The sequence below is a fragment of the Peromyscus maniculatus genome, chromosome 1, assembly GCF_049852395.1.
Source record: "Peromyscus maniculatus bairdii isolate BWxNUB_F1_BW_parent chromosome 1, HU_Pman_BW_mat_3.1, whole genome shotgun sequence".
Taxonomy (NCBI): domain Eukaryota; kingdom Metazoa; phylum Chordata; class Mammalia; order Rodentia; family Cricetidae; genus Peromyscus; species Peromyscus maniculatus.
In genome coordinates this window covers 18,810,109-18,818,400 of record NC_134852.1, presented here as the reverse complement: position 1 = coordinate 18,818,400, position 8,292 = coordinate 18,810,109, and the positions used below count along the sequence as shown (strand labels likewise).

At 36.6% G+C, this 8,292-nt stretch overlaps 1 pseudogene; it reads left to right on the top strand.

The window, feature by feature from the left end:
• Positions 1-2,249: 2,249 nt before the first annotated feature.
• Positions 2,250-3,139, top strand: LOC102909162 (vomeronasal type-1 receptor 4-like; annotated as a pseudogene).
• Positions 3,140-8,292: the final 5,153 nt, after the last annotated feature.

The window sequence follows — 8,292 nt, the reverse complement described above, 5'->3', positions numbered from 1 at the left end:
AATTGTCACTGCAGATGAAATGAAAATTGCAGTTCTCTAGGGAGGTGAGGTCACAGACTTCTATCTCAGGTTTGACATGACTCTCTTACAAGTGCTTCTTAATCCTCAGTATCTGTTCTATGACCCTACATTCCTGCAGATGATGAAGCCTGGTGATTACTTTGTATTTCAGGTTGGGTGGAATAACCATCCAAAGGCGAGGTCTGCATAAGTACTCATATCTGGTAATGGGAATCTGTGATAGAACCACGTCTATTGGACACAGAGAGAAAGCACAGGTATAATTCATTAACTAAAGAGGGACTGAGAAATATGCACATTTTTAACATTGTTTCCTCCTTGTTGGTTCTTACTACTGTGTAAGGTCACCACTAAAGATAACTGTGGGTAGAGTAGGATAGTGCAGGCCAACTGTGAAGTTACTGAAGGACAATTGTAATAAGTCAATGTGATAATTCGGTCTACCTTTAATGAGTGTTGATTATTTTTGAAATATTATTATTATGAATGAACTTATCATGATTTTTTCCGATAGTGGACAATATAATGTGACTATAAGAAGCACACAACTATGGGAAGGTCCCAGATGTGAATGTATCTGGAGTAAAACAGTATTGTTATGTGACACTGTATTTATCATCTAGTTATACAGGCAATGGTAACTTTGTGTTGAATGGCCAGTGGTAAAACAACTGGTTTGAAAACTCTTTCTCTTGAACTTGGAAAGGTAACATGGAATGGAAGGTAGAGTATAACTATTGAGCAATGACAACCAGGACCATAATAATTCCAAGATAATCAACACAGTATGGAGGGTAGGGTGAATTTTCCTATTGACTCATTACAATAGTCCTTAAGCACCCTAACAGATGGCTTTCATCATCCTGGGGTACCCACAGTCACTGATGGGGAAATTATATTACAGTAAAAATCACAGGGACTGCAAAAATTTATGTACAAGTCTGTATTTCCCAGTCCCTGCTAAGTTATGGTATTATTCTTGTGTCTCCTCTCTCTGTTCTACACACCAGTTTTTACCCATTATTTCCAATTTCAGTTATCTCCCCTGTATTATCCTTACTCTAATGTTAAGCAGAATGTGACACCATGCCTTTAGTTACTGTTTATTGTTATTGATGTTAGAACATAGGGCTTTGTGCTTTGCAGGCCTGGGCTCTACCACTCAGCTACTTTTGTCGACACTTTTCCTATATACCACTGGAGAGTATTTAAGGAATCTGTTTATTCTGATTGCTCTTTATAATCTAACATACACTATCTGAATTTCAAATCATCATGAATTTCATTATACTATATAAATCAGTATAATAATAATAACGTATTCCTTTTATTGAGGTGCCTAAATTTTATCTCATCAATTTTAAAGCATGGGTAGGAAGGTTTGTGTGAGTTTGAGAGCAACATGATCTACAGAGTTCCACAATAGCCAGAGGTACATAGATGCACCCTGACTTGAAAATAAAAACAAAAATATTAGCAAATAAGTGCAGAATTTTCAGTCATTTGTTTTGGTCATTCAGTCTTATTCTCATGCTCTTATCTGTTATTCACATGTTAGTATTATATACTGCATTTTACAGAGTAATAGTGTTAGTAATTCCTCATTAGTTCCCACTGTAGCTTTTATATGTGTCATGATAACAATGCATATTTAGGGTAGAATCACAAACTGGTAGTGTATCTCATACTTGTGAAATTTAACTGAGAGTTGGGGCAATATTCTATTATGTCAAATCACAGTTAGAACACTGTATTCACTTACAATTTTGAAAGCATTATTTGCATCTTGCACTTTTTATGGAGGCAACATTCATGTTGAAGTGAAAACTAAATTTTAAAAAGATGTACTTATTTGTCTCTTTTTAATTTGTGTATATGAATGTTTTGCCTGCATGTATATGTGTGGTATTGGAATTCAGTGCTTACAGTGGTCATATGAGGGTGTCAGTGTCCGCTGGAACTGCCATTGCACTTAATTGTGAGCCTCAACAAGGGCAGCAAGAGTTCTTTACCACTAAGCCATCTCTCTAGTCCCCGCAGATGAAAATTAACACCAAAAAGCATACAAGTACATAACAACAAAACAACAATATCAGGTGGGGGACGCAACCATGTAAGAAGTAAATGTGTTTGACAACATGTATCACGGCCTTTTAATCACAGACTGACCAGATTCTGTGTCCATATTCTGTGTCCATATTCTGAAGGTAATTGTACCAAATCACATAATGGACTTCTGGAATCTGGCAATCAGAATTCTTACCTTATCACAAATTACAACTAGAATGTTGGGAAATTTCTCTCTAATTTTCTACTATCTCATCCTTTACTGTAGAGAATGCATGTTAAAGCCCACGGATTTGATTCTCATGCACCTAATGGCAGCCAATGCCTTGATCATTCTCTCTGCAGGTGTGCCCTACATAATGGCAGTATTGGGATTTAAACATTTCTTGGATGATTTTGGATGCAGGCTCCTATTGTACATTCAAGGGTTTGTTAGGAGTGTGTCCATTGGAATCACCTGCCTCTTGAGTGTGTTTCAGGCCTTGATCATTAGTCCCAGGAAGTCCTGTTGGAAGAATCAAAAAGTCAAAGTTAGAAGAACATTGGCTGCCATGTTTACCTCCTTTGGATCCTGTACATGTTGATAAATTTCATTCCTATTGCATACACATTTGTCAACAGGAATAGCAAAAATGTGACAAGGAGACAAGACTTTGAATACTGTTCCATCGTAGTTCAATATGAATTTTCTGAATATCTCTGTGCAGCACTGGTGGTTTTCCCTGAAGTCTTCTTTTCTGTGCTCATGGCCTGGTCCAGTGGATCCATGATTGTCATTCTTTACAGACATAAACAGAGGGTCCAACACATCCGTAGCACTCATGGTTCCAGCAGAAATTCCCCTGAATCCAGAGTCACCCAGACCATTCTGATCCTAGTATCTACCTTTCTGTCTTTTCATACTTTCTTCTCCATCTTAAGAGGCTTCATTAGTCTTTTGTATTATCAAAATTGGTGGCTGATAAACATCAATAGCTTAACTTCTCTCTGTTTTCCATCTTTTGTACCTTTTTTTCTCATGTATCATTACTCCATTATTTGGTTTGGATAAGGAATAAAAAGGGTATAATCTCATTTTACCTGTGGAAATAATATATTTTGTTTGGTATTTAGTTGTTTACACACGTTTTTCACTCAAAAGGTCAATACAGGAAGTTAAATTGGTAAATTTTTGTCTTTTTAGGAGTAGCGGAATCTATTATGGCCATTTGTTAGGTGATTAAATAGCAGCCTGCAGGATCAAATCCTAATGTGTGAGGACCATTTTACTCTTTCTCTTGAAGGGCTGAGAGTCCTCCCTTTATCCACCTGATACACTAAGGAGCCAGCCAAAAGCTGACAATAAAATATCTTTTATGTGGCTTTCATTCCATCTTGGAATCTTGGCTGCTTGGTGATTTCACAGGTAGGCCTCTTTCCTATATTCTAACCGCACCAAGATGGAAATAGGGCATGGCCATGAACTTGGGACAGGGTGCCCATGTCCCATCACAACTGCTGTGGTCTGCACCAACATAAAAAAATAGGATTAATATTTTTCATCTATACAAAAATCATTTCAAAATGACTGATGGCTTTGGGGTAATTCTGAATTTGGTTTGCTAGTATTTCATAGAGAATTTTAGAATTATTAGAGATATTGACTTGTAATTTCCTTTACTGTTGTTCTGTCTTCCTCTGCTTTGGCATCAGTGTACTGCTGGCTTCACCAAAATAGTTTGATAGAAGTTAAAATATCCATGATATAAATCATTTTTTGTTTCTCAAATAAACAGAAAAAGGAACAGCTATTTGTCCCAGAATTCTGCTCCTGGGCATATACACAGAAAACTCCATATCATTCCCTAGAGACATTTGCAATTCTATTTTCATTACTGCTCTATTTATTATCAAAAGGAAATGTGGGCCACTTACATATCCATACATGGATAAATTGATAATTATATTTGTGTCCACATATAAAATGGAATATTATTTGACTACAGTGAAGATGAAATCACAAAATGTGCAGGAAAATCGATGGAATTATAAGGGATAATATTCAGCCAGGTCACATATCATATAGATATGCTAAGATAAAAAGGTAGATTATTGAAACTACTTCTAGAAAGCAGCTACTAGTTTTTAATATCTTACATTAGATTACATTTTTGTATTGTATACAAATTATGTATATTGATACACATTTGCGTTGATGTTGTTAGAAAATAATGTACACATACTTCTAATCTTGTTCAAGGTATTGTACCATTACAGCACAATTAAAAATGTAATGCAAATTGCTAGTCCTTGAAAATTATTATTACCTACTAATTAGGATATAAAGAAATGCAAGTTATATTCAGTCACTCACCTATTACAATTGAAATCCCATTAGGTATATTTTCAAAGTCAAACAGAAATGTATTTTAGATAAACATGTCATCTTCATACACTCCAGAGATCTACAGAATAAGGCATTTAAAATGTTTTAATAATGCAGATTCTTTTTTGTTTATGAAAACGAAACATGTCTTTTCCTGGCAGCACCAATTTACTTCAGAGAAGATGATGGGAATCAAAGAAGCTCCATATGGAGTTTACTTTTTTTGTGGCAAGTTAGCCATTGGGCGAGAAAGTGTCCTTGCCTCAAGAACTGACAGTGTGCTGTCCAAAATGGACAAGCAGGACACAAATTGAAGGACTGCAAGTCCTTGCCAAGAGAATGTAGGAAGGCCCTTTAAAAAATTCCAGTTTCTCAGGAGTCTGTCATATATGCTAGGTCTGTAGGTCAAAGATGAATACTTCAACATTGCAGAGAGTTCTTGCGTGACTGCCAAGGCAGCCAGTTGTATGTCATAACTCACATTTTTTTAGAAGTTGCTTGCTTGCTCTTTGCTTTTTTAGGTAACATTATTTCTTTCTTGGATCTCTGAGGAAATAGAATATTAGATAGTTATAGTTATTGTTATCCTTGTTAACATATTCAGAAAAGAAACTCACTAAAGATATATAAAGTATGTAAGAATGGAAGATATCAAAAGATAGATCCTTCTGGTTCTCTCTGAGTTCAAGGCCACAGTGGGCTACATGAATTTGATCCAGTATAGGAGAGAAACAGTGCCAGGCAGTGGTGACACACACCTTTAATGCCAGCACTTGAGATCCCATGCCTTTGCTTGGGAAGCACACATTCCTTTAATCCTAGGAAGTAATATGGCAGGGGAAAGAAAGGTGTATCAGACATGAGTAAACAGGAACTCATGCTCTTTAGGCTGGAGATTTTGTAGAAGTAAGCACTAGTGACTGGCTGTTCTGGTTCTCTGATCTTTCAGCTTTCACTCTGGTATCTGGCTATGGATTTTTTATTAAAAGACCATCTAAGAATGGCTACAATCAAAAACACCAATGACAACCAATGTTGGAGAGGATGTGGAGCAAAGGGAACACTCCTCCACTGTTGGTGGGAATGTAAACTTGTACAATCACTGTGGAAATCAGTATGGCGGTTTCTCAGAAAATTAAGAATTGAACTACCTCAAGACCCTGCCATCCCACTCTTGGGCATATACCCAAGGAATGCTGATTCATACCATAAAGATACATTCTCAGCTATGTTCATAGCAGCACTATTTGTAATAGCCAGAACCTAGAAACAACCTAGATGCCCATCAACGGAAGAAAGGATGAAAAAAAATGTGGTACATATACACAATGGAGTACTACTCAGCAGAGAAAAACAATGAAAGCATATAATTTGCAGGCAAATGGATGGAACTAGAAAAAATCATCCTGAGTGAGGTAACCCAAATCCAGAAAGACAGTTATGGTATGTACTCACACATAGGTGGATTCTAGATATAAAATAAAGAACAATCAGACCACAACCCATAGAACCATAGAGGCTATATATATAGCATGGAGGTCCCTAGGACAACTGTGGCTTATAATAAATTTCAGTTTGACTCAATTATTGAAAAAAAATAGCCAAATGAATGGAAACACATGAACTATGAACCAAAGGCTGAGGGGCCCCCAGCTGGATCAGGCCCTCTGAATAGGTAAGACAGTTGATTGGCTTGATCAGTTTGGGAGGCAACTAGGCAGTGGGACCAAGTCCTGTGCTCATTGCATGAGTTGGCTGTTTGAAACCTGGAGCTTATGCAGGGACACTTGGCTCAGTCTGGGAGGAAGGGACTGGACCTCACTGGACTGAGTCTACCAGGTTGATCGCAATCCTTGGGGGAGGATTTGTCCTGGAGGAGGTGGGAATGGGGGGTAGGCTGGGGGTAAGGGGAGGATGTGGGAGGAGGGAGAATAGGGGAACCCATGGCTGATATGTAGAACTGAATGGTATTGTAAAATAAAACACACACACACACACATATATATAAATAAAAATAAAAAAAAAGACCATCTAAGATTCGAACATCATCTCCTTGTTTCCACTTCTTTGATAAGTTCTATTATACTATGTTCTATTATATTTGGATTTTGATATGTTACATTCTCTAACTTTCCATCTTTTATTATATCAAGTAGGCACCCTGTTATATTGAAAATTTATATATCAGGACTGTATTTACCTCCTTTCTTCCCCTTCTCTAGTCCAACTTTCCCTTGGTCCCCTCTGCTTCCTCCCAAATTCATAGACTCTTTTAATTTATATATATATATATATATATATATATATATATATATATATGGATAATCATAATATATATTATTTATATATATATTATATATTATATATATATATATATGGATAATTATAATCTTTCAAGTACACATAGTGTTGATCATATGTTTATATTTTATGTTTGAGCACTTGGTATTGGATTAACAATGCATTTAATCCCAGGGAAGTCTAATTCTCTCTCTTTCTGAGCTCATTAATTACTTGTAGCTTTACTTTTTTCTTTTGTTTCTTTTCTTCTTTTTTCATGGTGATTTTTTCTTTCTTCTTGAATATAAATTCATCACTCATACATGATGTATCATTGATTAAGATGCACTCTCATGAGAATTATAAATTTGTGTGATACATGTAGTCCTGGTTTTGACATTTTTCTATTGGCAGTGATCTTACCAGAAAGAATTGCTAACACTCTTCATATTATCACCGACAATAGGCATTTTCCTGTTGAAATTTTAGAAAATGTAAGCTTATAGCTAAGTCTTACATTATAATCACAATAAATGGGTAGAACAAAAAGAATGGAAATAGGATTTACAGTATCAATGTTAGAACTCTACATTCTAACATTTGTTGTTTGTTATTACCAAGTCCATCAGAGCCTGGAAATTGAGTTGTAGTTTCTGATGATAAGAAAGGGACAAAATGTTGGGAAGCATGCAGCTTTTGGTGCACTGGAATTGCCCAGGAACCCGGTGGTTCCATTTACAAAGCATAAACATGGTTAAGATGCCAGGAGTTGTATAAAGACCACAAAACTGCTCACCAGGACAAGGATGGTTTAGGTGGGTCTAGTCACAGGAGATGGCCAATGACATAGAATTCTGATAAGTTTTAGACCCACTGCTTGTGCTTCAGCAAGAAAAGGACCATGGAACCACCGGACCACATCATGATTACCAAACATATGACATCCAAAGATCTCAATAATATGACAAATAACGTGTAGGTTAGATCTTTAAGCTTTGGCCATACTACAATATAGAAACTTTCTAATCCCTGTGCAGTTCTTCCATCACTCATGTCTGTCACAATCACAGGGATCAAGCCATTTACCATTAATTTCAGGGCCAGCACAGGCAGCCAGAACTTCTAATGATGGGTCTTTGTCTTTGAACTGTACTTGGCAGTCCATGAGGTGATGAAGATAACCTGGAATAAATTTAAGATTGATTTGGATCTAAGGAATACTTTCTGGTAACTCTATAAAAAACAAGTTTACGTGCAATGCTATCTAGAAAATATGTCTAACCAAAAGCAGCCATTTTCTGAGTGATTCCTTTACAGAGAAGAACCATGAAGTTAGCCGTGGTCAGGTGTTTGACAATTAGGTCTGGCTCTGATTCCAGAGAATACATCATTGATGAAACAGCAAAGTGAGGCTGAGTTAAACAACATCCCCAGTGCATTCTGAGACAGGAAGAGGATCCCCATGGCCATGTCTGTGGATCACATTCTGTTATATTACTGTGACTATCACTTAATGTGAGATCTAGAGAACTCTTGAAAGACACACAGGACTACTCTCT